The sequence below is a fragment of the Lactuca saligna genome, chromosome 7 (genome assembly GCF_052625555.1).
Source record: "Lactuca saligna cultivar CGN05327 chromosome 7, ASM5262555v1, whole genome shotgun sequence".
In the NCBI taxonomy this organism is placed as follows: domain Eukaryota; kingdom Viridiplantae; phylum Streptophyta; class Magnoliopsida; order Asterales; family Asteraceae; genus Lactuca; species Lactuca saligna.
In genome coordinates this window covers 128,158,655-128,170,653 of record NC_136423.1, presented here as the reverse complement: position 1 = coordinate 128,170,653, position 11,999 = coordinate 128,158,655, and the positions used below count along the sequence as shown (strand labels likewise).

Below are 11,999 nucleotides of genomic sequence, written 5' to 3'. Positions count from 1 at the left end.
GGTTCCTTAGCGTCTTCTAGGGCTCTTAGTCACAACTAAACCTTCAAAAATCGCCAGGAGTGTAGTCCCATTAGATAAGGATTCGTCTTTTATAGATATCCCAAAACAGGGTGTACTCGGCGAGTAGCAGAACCAACTCACCGAGTAGGTCCATAGTTATCCATCTTGAATCAGCAGTCGTAGTTATCTTCTGGAACATCCTCGTGTACTCACCGAGTAGAGTCGATCTACTCGCCGAGTAGATGGCCTTTTTCACTCTTTGATATTCAATTGCTTCCCCTTGCTCCCTTTTACTTCCAAGCATATCTTCTGGACTGAAAACAAAATTCACAACATTTTAAGTACCTTTTGTCCACACTATTCACATATTTAATTAAAAATAACTAAGAGTATATGCTAAATAATTAACTAATTATGCACATATCAAAATACCCCACACTTGACTTTTGCTTGCCCCCAAGCAAAACTAAATTTTAAACATATTAGAATCACATATAATAACTCCAGTCCAACCCAGCCATTATGCCAAGACCGCAACGCATACATTTGTGTCTAAAATTTCCTAAAAACCCCCCATACTCCAAATACTCACAATCCTCATAGACATTCGCCCACTCACCCCGAACTATGCTCATTTTATGTAACCCTCCGAATCCATCCTCAAAAAATCTCTTTACCCTCAAGGTATTTTTAATTGAGCAACCCAAGCATACATATTCTAGAATTACAACTTTTCGATACCACTATGGAGCTCTTTGACTTCTTCACTTCTTTGACATTTGATCTTTGATATCTTTGAATTCACCACCTTGTATTGATTGATTTTTGGTATCTTCAACTTTTTGGATTTCTTGGAATTTTGATCTTTAGATCTTTACTTCATTTGCTCCAAAATTCTTATAACTTTTCTAGTATTTTTTTTTCATGTATTCCTCAATTTTTTTCACTCAAATCCCTACATGCTTAAGCAGGGGCGCTCAATCTCAACCTTTATTGGCTAATGATAAAAAATTTCCTGGATACATTTCAGGTTTAGGCTGCTAAACATATTGCATCCCTCAGGCTGAGCAAGGTTGTGTTTTTGTCTCATGATTTCACTGAAATAAGGAAGCCACAAATGCAATAGAACGTATATAGGCTCAACTAAACATTTGGGTTTTCATGCAATTATCAACACAATTCTAACATGGAATCCTAATGTTTTACCAAAATTTTCTAAATTAAGATCTAAGCGTTTTTGGTATGCAACAATTTTTAAAAATTAGCCTAAATTAAGATTCTAAGTATTCTAAGATGTGACTAACCCCCTACCCCACACTTATTTTATGCAATGCCCTCATTGCATATTATACCAACTAAAAATGCAAATAAAGAGAAAGTTGGAACAAACTCCCCTGGGGTAGCAGTCGCTAGGTTGACACTCTCCTCTTCAGCTCCTTCTTCTATTGACTTTAGCCATGGGAACAGCTCATCCATTGCACGGGTTTCATACGTCTCGTGTGGTTGATATCTTGAAAACTCCATGGAACAGGGTTGTTAGAAAAACTTCAGTAGTAATTCATAAAGAGTGTATGAATGTTGCAGTAAAAATAGCCAAAGCAATTCAGAAACTCCACAAGCAGTAGGCTACTCGGCGAGTAGAACTCGATGGCAAACCAGTTCGTGTAAAATCATATGTACTCGCTGAGTAGTGTTAGTGCACTCGGCGAGTAGGGCGTGTATTTCCAGATCTCTTCTAATTGTTGTATCTCTTGACTTTGGTGTTGAAATGGAAATATAAATGTACTCTCACTCGAATTTCCTAAGCAGCAACACTCCATAAGACTCTTGACTCGCACGGACTCAATCCTAAGGACAAGACTCCATAATTACTCAAAAGTCTCTCATTCCTCTCTTGACCCTTCCTAATTAGCATGCTTCCTATCTTCAATACCTGAAAAGAAAACTAACAGTGACACTAATATTCCAACCACGATAACAAAATCCAAAATGTCAACAATTGTTTTTAAAACAAAACATCATAAATAAAAAAAAAACAAAGCAAAGTCTTCAATCTTCCTCTTCCATTCCAGCTCCTCCTGCTCCACTTACTCCCTCTCAATCTCTTCTTCGCATCCTCTCATCCCAATCCATGATGTACGAGTAGCCGGGTCCAGGTCTCGGGACAATGTGCATTTGTTGGAAAAGATACTCGAAAGATTGATTAGTGTAGTTAACCCCTCGGCCAATATCATCCAAGTAGTGTCAGTATTGTACTTGGTTCCAACCATCATTATCCTCCACCGGAATGACTGGTGGATCTTCCCGCACCCGTTCGCTCCTTTGTCGAACCCGCCTTCCCGGCTCCTCGGGGACCGCCGGCTCATCTTCATTCGAAATAGTAAAGGAATCACCAAAATTTTCAACTATCCGCGCCCTCCTATAAAGTGCAGTGTTGAATGGAGGAGGGTGGATAACCGTTATTGCTTGAGCTTGTGGAAAATCCAAGATCCCAAATGATTTGGCAAGTCGGGTAATAAACATGCCCCCATTTATGTTTGAATTTATCTTCTCCTTGACCGCCCCTCCGCAAGAAATTTGGCAATGCAGTAAGGAAGGTTGCAGAAAACGTCTGGAGTGATGATACTCCACAAGTAGAAGATGTCAAGGGTGGGAACTTTGTCCCCATCCTTCCACATGTTTATCGTGCTTGCTACGAACCGGTGAATGATCGGTGGATCGGAGAACGAATGTGACCTTCTTGCGCAGTGGAAGGAATGTAGACTCGGTTGGAAATTGTACTCCACCATGTAGATGCCACCACCTCCTCGGGAAGTTCTTGGTAGGTATTTTCCAAGAAGGCTTCAAAATAATCCATCATTGCCATGTCTTGGTCATAAATACCCAACCGCCATGAGAACTCGACCATGCTGCATTGTCGCAGCTCCCCGCCCAAAGAGAACGAGATCGTGTTAGGATTGTAAAACTCACTACCACCTCGGAATGAGATGGTAGCAAAGAATTCCCAGCACAACTCTGCGTATACCGGCTCTTGGATTTTGAACAACTGCAACCAACCATCACAAGTGATGTTTGCATATCCCAAATTACAATCTTTCACCAAGTATGGGGTGAGTTCTTCTTCCAAGCCAACATTGCCCATCCATCCCCAATCCACTGCATTTGGAAGGTGGATTTCCTTCTGTCGAAGTGCCTCCAATCTGTTTAGAGCTCGTGTTTTGGATGATTTGGAGGTGATTTGTTGAAAAGCTAACCATGACATATCACCATGGCTTCCCCCACGTGAAGATTGGCCTCTTCTTGCCATGCTACCTGCATACACATGTCAAGAACATAGCAACAAACAACATCCAGTAATTAAAACAAAAAATTATGTGATCTAACTGTGACCTACTCTCCGAGTACACGAACCTACTCGGCGAGTAGTATGAACTCCTTGACAGATCGAGATCGGATCTATGTAATCTGTGCAAAAGTCCAAATTGTTCATAGGGTTTTGTTGTAATTACTTATCTAACCATAGATCTTGAAGAAAATAGTCCTAACAACATCTAATTCATGACTAAATGAACACCCTAGAGTTTGGGAAAAACTCCCCAAATCCGAAATCACATCAAATCTGGGCAGATCTGTGATAAAAATTGCACCTTTCATGAAATTAAAGGGTAAAGATGTTACCTTGTTGCTTGAATGAAGAGAAACAAGTAGAAAATTGGAGAGATCTTGAAAAGTTCTTTGAGAGGCGGCTGAGAGAGAGTGCTCGGCAAGTAATGGGATGAAATGGTGAATAATAACGTTTTTTACAGATTTTATTTCACTGGATTTGAACCGGCTACTCGCCGAGTAGAATGAGTCTACTCGCCGAGTAGACGCGCTTATTATCGGCTTTTGACTGAAAACGGGCACTTACTCGCCGAGTACACGATTTTACTTGGCGAGTAGATGTCACAAGTTGAAAAAAATTTGTATTTTGGAAAAATTAATGTATCAATCCATTTGTTTAGCCCATCCACCCCACACTCTAAGCATAGCTTGTCCTCAAGCATTTATAGACATAAAATAGATGAAGAAGAATGAAAAAAAAAATACAAAATGAAAAATAAAGAAAAGGAAAGAAAATGCAAACTTGAGACTCGGGTTGCCTCCCAAGAAGCGCTTCTTTTGATGGAGTCATTAGCTGGACTCCGCCCCGTCTACGTAGTTGCAGTCCCGCCCAGTAGCAACTCCTCCAATCCTTATTCCGGGGGACACCTTCTTCATATTTTTTTACTCTATGACCATTGAATTTGAATGGCGTGCCATCTCTTGATATCAACTCTATAGCCCCGTGTGGAAACACCGTCTTAACCAGAAAGGGACCATCCCACCTTGATTTGAGTTTGCCCGAGAAAAGTTTTAATCGGGAATTGAAAAGCAATACTTTTTGGCCTTCATGAATGTCTTTACTCTTGATCCTTTTATCATGCCATTTCTTGGTCTTTTCTTTATAGAGCCAAGAACTAGAATAGGCATCATTTCTTAGCTCTTCAAGGGCATTCATTTGCATCAACCGGTTGCTCTTTAATTCTTCTATATCGAAGTTACACCTCTTTAAAGCCCAATATGCCTTATGCTCGATCTCGACCGGTAAATGGCATTACTTTCCATAAACTAACCTATATGGTGTAGTACCAATAGGTGTTTTGAAAGCTGTACGAAATGCCCATAGCGTGTCATCCAATTTATCCGACCATTCCTTGCGGTTGCTTCCCACCGATTTCTCTAAAATACGCTTCAAGGCTCGATTGGTCACTTCGGTTTGTCCACTAGTTTGTGGATGGTATGACGTGGAGAACTTATGGGTAACCCCATATTTCTTGAGCACCTTTTCCAATTGATCATTGGCAAAATGTGTGCCTCGGTCACTGATTAAAGCCTTCGGAACACCAAACCGTGAGAATAGCTTCTTCAAGAATCGTACCACTACCCTTCCGTCATTTGTTGGTAAAGCTTGCGCCTCCGCCCATTTTGAGACATAATCGACCGCTACTAGTATGTACTTGTTTCCTTTGGATATGGGAAAAGGTCCCATGAAGTCAATGCCCCACACGTCAAACACCTCGCACACTTGGATACTATGTTGTGGCATTTCATTTCGAGATGAAATGTTTCCCACTCTTTGACAAACATCACATTCTTTGACAAATTGGGCTGCATCTTTAAAGATTGTAGGCCAATAGAACCCAATGTCAAAGATCTTCTTTGCAGTGTAGTGTGCTCCATGATGTCCTCCTGTGGGCCCGCTGTGGCAATGTTCTAATATTTTTCGGCTTTCCTTCCCGAACACACATCTTCGTATGAGTCCATCCGCACAGCTTCGGAAGAGGTATGGGTCATCCCAAAAGTAATATTTGATCTCCGCAAAGAATTTCTTCTTTTGTTGACTACTATAATCCTTCGGGATGTAATTTGTAGCTAAATAGTTAGCTATGTCTGCGAACCATGGCTCCTCTCCCACTGACACCATAATGTATTCGTCCGGAAAGTCGTCTCCATCCTTGTCTTCTTGCAATTGCGGGTTCTCGAGCCTAGATAAATGATCAACCGCTACATTCTCCATTCCTTTCTTGTCTCGTATTTCTATGTCGAATTCTTGAAGAAGCAGCACCCATCGTATCAGTCTTGGCTTAGCATCCTGTTGGGAAAAGAAATACTTGATAGCTGAGTGGTCAGTAAAACCAGTGGTTTTAGATAAAACCAAATAAGGGCGAAATTTATCAAAAACATAAACCACAGCTAACAATTCTTTTTCAGTAGTAGTGTAATTCTCTTGGGCTGGGTTTAAGGTCTTGCTAGCATAGTAGATGGGTTGAAAGTGCTTATCAACCCTTTGACCAAGGACCGCTCCTAATGCATAGTCACTAGCATCACACATGATCTCAAAGGGTAAGTTCCAATTTGGTGCAATAATGATCGGGGCATTAGTTAATTTTTCCTTTAGAAATTCAAATGCCTCTAAACACTCTTTAGTAAAATTAAAGGGTGCATCTTTAAGTAATAATTGTGTTAGAGGTTTAGTGATTTTGGAAAAATCCTTTATAAAACGCCGGTAAAAACCTGCGTGTCCTAAAAAAACTCCTAATGCCCTTCACATTAGTTGGTGGGGGTAATTTGGCAATGGTGTCAATCTTTGCCCGATCCACCTCAATTCCCTTTTTGGAGACTTTGTGTCCCAAAACTATACCCTCCTTGACCATGAAGTGACATTTTTCCCAATTGAGGACCAAGTCGGTTTTCTCACACCTAGCAAGCATTGAGTCAAGATTTGTGAGACAGTCATGGAAAGAGGATCCGAAAACAGAAAAGTCATCAATAAAGACTTCCATGAATTTTTCCACCATATCGTGGAATATGGCGGTCATACACCTTTGAAATGTCGCAGGTGCATTGCATAGCCCAAAAGGCATGCGTCTATAGGCGAAAGTCCCACTTGGGCATGTGAATGTGGTCTTTTCTTGGTCTATTGGGTCTATGGGTATTTGAAAATACCCCGAAAACCCATCTAGAAAGCAATAATAGCTATGACCCGATAGTCTCTCTAACATTTGATCTATAAAAGGTAGGGGAAATGGTCTTTACGAGTGGCATCGTTTAGCTTTCGATAATCGATGCACACTCGCCAACCGGTTACCGTTCGCATCGGAATTAACTCGTTCTTTTCGTTGGTGATGACCGTCATTCCTCCTTTCTTGGGCACCACTTGGACCGGACTCACCCATGGACTATCGGAAATGGAGTAGATGATTCCTGCATCTATGAGTTTGACCACCTCCTTCTTGACTACTTCTTGCATGTTCGGGTTCAATCTTCTTTGGTGTTGAACCATCGGCCTTGCTCCTTCTTCTAGATTGATTTTGTGAGAGCAATAGGATGGGCTTATTCCCTTGATGTCGGAGATGCTCCATGCGATGGCTCGTTTCTGCTTCTTCAACACGTGTACAAGTTCCTCCTTTTCCGTCTTGGATAGATCCGAGGCTATGATTACTGGCTTCTAATTTCCTTCCTCCAGAAAGGCATACTCCAGATGGTCAGGTAATGTTTTAAGCTCTGTTTGGTTGTTCTTAGTGACGGACTCGCCGAGTGTAGGTGTGGTACTCGACGAGTTTGCAGCTGCATTCACGACTTCTGTCTTCTCTTCAGATGTACTCGGCGAGTAGATCGGTCCTACTCGGCGAGTAGGGCTGTCAGATTGCTTCATTATTTCTTCATACTCCGCTTCTTCCAACAGTCTTTCAATCTCTACTAAATCCTTTTCTGGATCAAATGCTTCATCTAAAGCTGCAAACTTGCTGGAATCTTCAGGTATGTCTTCCTCCAATAGTTCGTCAAGCATGTCGATTGAGAATGTCGTGTCGTCACTACTCCTAGAGTACTTCATAGCTTGGTCTACCCCGAATGTTACTGAATCATCCCCAACTCGCAAGGTGAGCTTAGAATCTCTCATGTCTACGATAGCGCTAGATGTGTTGAGGAAAGGCCTTCCAAGGATAATTGGCACTTGCGGATCGGCCTCCATGTCTAGAATGATGAAATCAGCCGGAAACACAAATTTGTCCACTTTCACTAGCAAATCTTCACATATGCCTCTTGGGAAGGTGACTGTCTTGTTTGCCAAGTGAATTGCCATGCGAATTGGACTTGGCTCCGGGAGGTCTAGCTTCTTAAAGAATGAGTGTGGCATAAGATTAATACTTGCTCCAGAATCAGTTAAGGCATGAATTTCAGCCAAGTTGCCAAATTGGCAAGGTAAAGTTAAGCTCCCTGGATCACCCTTCTTCTTTTGTAGCGTGTTTAGCATTGTGGCGGAGCAGTTCTCATTAAGCAATACCTTCTGCACTTCCTCCATCTTTCTTCTATTGGTGAGGAGTTCCTTAAGGAACTTTGCATACTTGGGCATTTGCATGACGGCTTCAATGAAAGGAATGTTGATTTGAAGAGTATTAATGTGGTCTAGAAACTTCTGATATTCCTCTTCCTGCTTCTCTTTCTTGGCTCAGGCTGGGTATGGTATTGGAGGCTGGTAAGGCTTTACAGGAGACTGTTCACTCGTTTTTGATGGGGTACTCGCCGAGTCCATCGGCCCTACTCGGCGAGTAGGACTCTCAGATTGTGATTCTTGGTTTTCTGCTTGTTCTTCCGCTCCTTCCTTCTGCGAGTCCCTGGTTGCTTCAGTTCGAATGGGGGCCAGGGGAGTGATGATCTTCCCACTTCTTGTTGTGACAATGTTTATTTGCGCGCCTCGTGGGTTGTTTTCGGTTTTGCTAGGAAGTTCACCTGGTGACCTTTGGTTAAGTTGTTGAGCAAGTTGCCCAAGCTGCGTTTCTATATTGTGGATGGATGCTTGCTGGTTCCTGAGCATGGTTCTTGTTTCTTGGATAGCAGCATCATGGTCACTATGCCTTTTTTTGGAAGCAGCCACGAATTTAGTAAGCATATCTTCCAAGCTTGGCTTCCTTTCTTGCACCGGCTCCTCCTTTTGATTACATCCTCTCCCTTTTTGTCTGTACTTCTCCTCCTTAGCCTTCTTGTACTCTTCGTAAGGAAGCCACTCTTTCTTTTGTTTGTGCCAATCCTCATCATATCGGTCTCCGCTCGAATAACACGCTTGCGCCTTCTTGTTGCCATTCTCATCCAAATCGCAATCTCTAGTGAGGTGAGGTCCATTGCAGTTTTCACAACCCACCCGAATAGAAGATGGAAACTGCCGGGTTGTGACATTAACTCCATCATAGAAGATGGAAACTTCTTGCTGGCTGTTTAGATCATGGTGTGGGCAGTTTCTTAGCAGACTTTTGTACCTCTCCCATGCTTCATATAGCGACTCTCCAGCTTGTTGTTCAAAGTTTGCAATGGCCTTCTTCAGCTTGGCTATCTTCGAAGGTGGGCAAAAGTGATCAATGAATTCTTCCTTCATCTTGGCCCAAGTAGTGACTGATCCGGGGGGAAGTGACTTGAGCCAGTCTTTAGCAGCACCCTTGAAGGTTACCGGAAGCATACGAAGTAGTTGAGTTTCGCGGGTTACATTTGGAATGTTGAAGTAATCAGCTACATCATTGACTTCATCCAAATGTTTGTAGGCATCTTCATGATCTTTCCCATAGAAAGGTATTTCTTTGAGTGAAGCTAGGATATGACCTTTTAGCTCAAAGGTAGCAGTCGCGGGAATTGCGGGTTGCACAAGTCTCGGGCCATTGTCGTCGCGCATCCTTTTCTTCCATTCTCCCATGGGGATTTCATCAATGTTAGCCATTGATAACGCTAACTCTTCCTCCGACTCGGTTTCTTGCTCGTACGTTGCCTCCTCTTCTTCCTCGGTCTCGTACCCAATATCTTCTTGAATTGGTTCCTCAATTATCAAAGAAGCGCTAGAAGCTCCTGATTTACTGCTCTTCTTTTTCCCAAAAACGGTCTTCAAGTTGGACAATGGTGATTTCTTTGGTGTACTTGAACTCTCCACATCCTTTCCTTTGTTTCTTTTCAATGCGGATTCGGGATCTTCAAACGGGGGTACCAGTGGTGTGTTTGATCCTCTGGTCATGAAAGTCTAGAAATCAATAGAATAAAAAGCGTAAAAAGAACAAAAAGATTGTACTAAAAAAATAAAATTTACTGCTAGCTAAACTGCTACTCGCCGAGTATAAGTGGTAATTTGAAAAAAATTCTAAATTTAATACTAAACTAAAACAGATACTAAAACCTAATTACTAATTACTAAATTACAATAAATAAACTTTATGCAAGTAAGCTCACACAAAGGATCGAAAAAATTAGGAATTAGCTTAATTATTTAGAACCGTTCCCTGGCAACGACGCCAAAAACTTGATGTGTAAAATGCACTTGTTTTATCCCTACTTTTAATTAATAAATTGAACACACAAAGGCAGTGAACTTGACTTTTAGTGGTATAGATTAGTAAGTAAGGTGTTGAACTCAGGGTACGGAAAATTAAACTAATAACTAATTTTAACTAAAACAAATAATAAAAGTAAAGGGTTTTTCTCTAGTTTTGCAAGACTAGAAACTTAGATACACTAAATTAACTAATTAACTAAAGCAACAACTATTCACCAAATTTGATAAAGATGTTTCCATTTAGGTTCAACCAATTCACTCCTATGGTTATTTAAGTTTATGGTAGATTAATTGCTATTGGTTACCAATTATAATAGTTAGGTTCATGTTCATTACTCCTAACCCTTAGACAATTAACTAATTTAAGCGTTGATAAAGTGTTTAAACTAATTAATTCCCTAGATTAATTATTTGGATTAAATAAGATTTGTAATGGTCAATTAAGTTATTAATTCAATTAACCTCTTGTTGATGGTTTCTCAAACAAGCTCACACATTAATCTTCCTATTTTCTTATTAATCTTAGTTTCATAATCATTACTTCTAAGCATATGGTTTAGTATTCACATAAACATATGAGGTTAACAATTAGAAGATGTTCATGCAACCTAATTGCCTTCCAATTAACAGAAAATAGTAGTTATTAATACATAAGGTTCTTTAACAAACTTAATTTAATAAATCACCAATAGACAATTAAGCAAAAATCAATAAATAAACCATAGGAGTTCCTTGGTATTCCCCAAACAGAAACAAAAATGAATTTAGTTCATAATTGCAGTAGAAACAAACATAAAAACAAAGTTTACTAAAGCAAACATATTCAATTCCTAAATCTAAGTGGTAGAATTAACCTAATTGCTTGAATTCTTCAAAAGATTGAAGCTTAGGGTTCCTTAGCGTCTTCTAGGGCTCTTAGTCACAGCTAAACCTTCAAAAATCGCCAGGAGTGTAGTCCCATTAGATAAGGATTCGTCTTTTATAGATATCCCAAAACAGGGTGTACTCGGCGAGTAGCAGAACCAACTCGCCGAGTAGGTCCATACTTATCCGTCTTGAATCAGCAGTCGTAGTTATCTTCTGGAACATCCTCGTGTACTCGCCGAGTAGAGTCGATCTACTAGTCGAGTAGATGGCCTTTTTCACTCTTTGATCTTCAATTGCTTCCCCTTGCTCCCTTTTACTTCCAAGCATATCTTCTGGATTGAAAACAAAATTCACAACATTTTAAGTACCTTTTGTCCACATTATTCACATATTTAATTAAAAATAACTAAGAGTATATGCTAAATAATTAACTAATTATGCACATATCATCCATCAAATTTGTTTTAAATTTAATAAAATTAAAATAAAACTACAAAGGTTTAGTAAAACTAAATATATGATAGTTTTAAAATTATTTACTTAACATTTATAGTTGTTTATTTAATAAATAAATAAATAAATAAATAATCAAACTTCCGAAGTTTGGCCAATTTAATCAAGTTTGACGGAGTTTATTGGATTTTGACTGCGTTTTTCTGAATTTGACCGAGTTGAACCGATTTTTTCTAAGTTTGACAGATTTAAATTTTTTTATTTATTTTAAAAAAAATCGTATCGATATATGCCCAACCCCAAATGTTTAACCGAGTAGTCAAATTTTAGCTAACAAAAGAAAATATATAGTCATCTCAACCGATCCTCAACGAGTATTTATATCACTTTTACCAAAAACACTACAATTTTTTAAAAAGTTCATTAACAAATCTTAAAAGGAAAAACATCAAATGCTAGTCAAAGACAATTTTCTTATATAGAAGAAATGTTAACTTTAGCCCAAGAAATATTAATGCATATATATTTTTTAAATCTTTTTCAAGAAATAAAAATTAAAATGTTTAAAACTATTTAATGAAAAAATACCCTCTATTCCAAATTAATATTTTTTCCCAATATATCAGGATGGCGACATTTCAGAAAATTTTGTTGTATATCACTATGAGCTATATAATATAACTATCAATCCAATTTTTACTTCACCATTTGAGGAGCTAAATAAAACCATCTAGAAAGGAGATCAAGAGGGCAAAGGTAACCCTATCACGATTTGTACTTTTTATGC

General features: G+C 39.5%; 1 non-coding gene across 1 annotated transcript; it reads left to right on the top strand.

Moving 5' to 3' along the window:
* The first annotated feature begins 8,798 nt into the window (after positions 1–8,798).
* On the top strand, positions 8,799–8,905 carry LOC145007774 (small nucleolar RNA R71). The gene has a single exon (XR_013663140.1). It is a non-coding gene; the product is annotated as a small nucleolar RNA R71 (small nucleolar RNA).
* The last annotated feature ends 3,094 nt before the right edge of the window (positions 8,906–11,999 follow it).